Source organism: Salvia miltiorrhiza, chromosome 7 (genome assembly GCF_028751815.1).
Source record: "Salvia miltiorrhiza cultivar Shanhuang (shh) chromosome 7, IMPLAD_Smil_shh, whole genome shotgun sequence".
Taxonomy (NCBI): Eukaryota; Viridiplantae; Streptophyta; class Magnoliopsida; order Lamiales; family Lamiaceae; genus Salvia; species Salvia miltiorrhiza.
In genome coordinates this window covers 30,929,570-30,930,921 of record NC_080393.1, presented here as the reverse complement: position 1 = coordinate 30,930,921, position 1,352 = coordinate 30,929,570, and the positions used below count along the sequence as shown (strand labels likewise).

The window sequence follows — 1,352 nt, the reverse complement described above, 5'->3', positions numbered from 1 at the left end:
TTGGTGCAACAGTGACAGGTGGCAGTGGCTCACTGGGGCAATGGGTAGCCTTGATTGCTTCCACGGTTTTGCTTCTCCATTTCCCCGTGGTTATTGGGGTATTTTCCTTGATTACCGCCACGGCATGAGCTTGATGCGGCTGTTGGTCCTGGTTTGGGAACTTCCCAGTTGGATGTTCTTGCTGCAACTGATTCAATGCTCCTGTTAGTTGCCCAACTGTAGTCTCGAGGCGCTTGATGGTAGCACTCTGGGCCTCCATCGCCTGTTTGCTAGCCTGCATGAAAGCTTGCATCTGATCTTCAAATAAGGGGCCTGGAGATTGGTGCTGCTGAGGTGGGTAGAGTTGCTGCGGGGGTTGCTGTTGCTGATATGGTTGAGGGTAATGCTGCTGCTGAGGGAATGAGGACTGCTGTTGAGATGGGTAGAACTGCTGCTGGTTCTGATACCCCACTGGCTGTGGAGGTCGGGGAAACTGATTGCCTTGGTTTGATCCCGACCCTTGGCCAGGAGCTTGGTTCCTCCATCCCGAATTCTGCTCATTTCTCCAACCCGAGTTGGAGCTTTGTTGCCCTTGATTAAAGATGGGCCTCTGTTCAAATTGAGGCCTCCCCGGATAGCCCTGAGCAGCATAGACCTCTGCTTCTCCTTCAGGTGGAGCCTCCACCTGGTTCATCCTGAGGTGCTGTACTTGCCTCATCAAGTCCGCTACTTGCTTCTGAAGCTCATTGTTTGGATCTACTGCATTAGCTTCAACTCTCCTTCCTCTGACCGACTTTTGTTGAGAGCTCGCGGCAAGTGTGGTGAAGATCTCCTTGAGCTCATCGACTGTCTTCTGGGCAATGTTGCCTCCTGCTGTACTGTCCACCATGAACTGTGCCGTCTGAATCAATCCGTCATAGAAGAACTGCATCAACATGACGGGTGTTAATTGGTGCTGTGGGCACTGGCGGAGGAGCTCTTGGAATCTCTCCCAAGCCTCGTGGAGACGCTCGTCAGCTCCTTGCATGAAGTTCATTATTTGATTCCTAATCTCATGTGTCTTGTGATTAGGATAGTACTTAAGCATAAACTTCTCACATGCCTCTCCCCATGTGGTTATGGAGTTTGGCGGCAGGGACAACAACCACGTTCTAGCCCGGTCCTTGAGTGCATAAGGTAAGCACTTGAGTCTCAACTGGTCCTCGGTGAGTTCCAGCAATGGAAAGGTCTGCACTTGAGAGCAGAAGTCACGGATGAACTGTAAGGCGTCCTCACTCGGCATCCCATGAAAGAGCGGCAGCAGGTTTGAATCGTTAGGCTTCAGATTGTAATTCCGGACTGCTGTGGGAAGCACTATCGCTGAGGTGCTAGTG

The 1,352-nt window shown here is 51.7% G+C and overlaps 1 non-coding gene across 1 annotated transcript; it reads left to right on the top strand.

Annotated features, from left to right (window-relative positions):
• The first annotated feature begins 926 nt into the window (after positions 1–926).
• LOC130996333 (small nucleolar RNA R71) lies at positions 927–1,032 on the top strand. The gene has a single exon (XR_009092517.1). It is a non-coding gene; the product is annotated as a small nucleolar RNA R71 (small nucleolar RNA).
• The last annotated feature ends 320 nt before the right edge of the window (positions 1,033–1,352 follow it).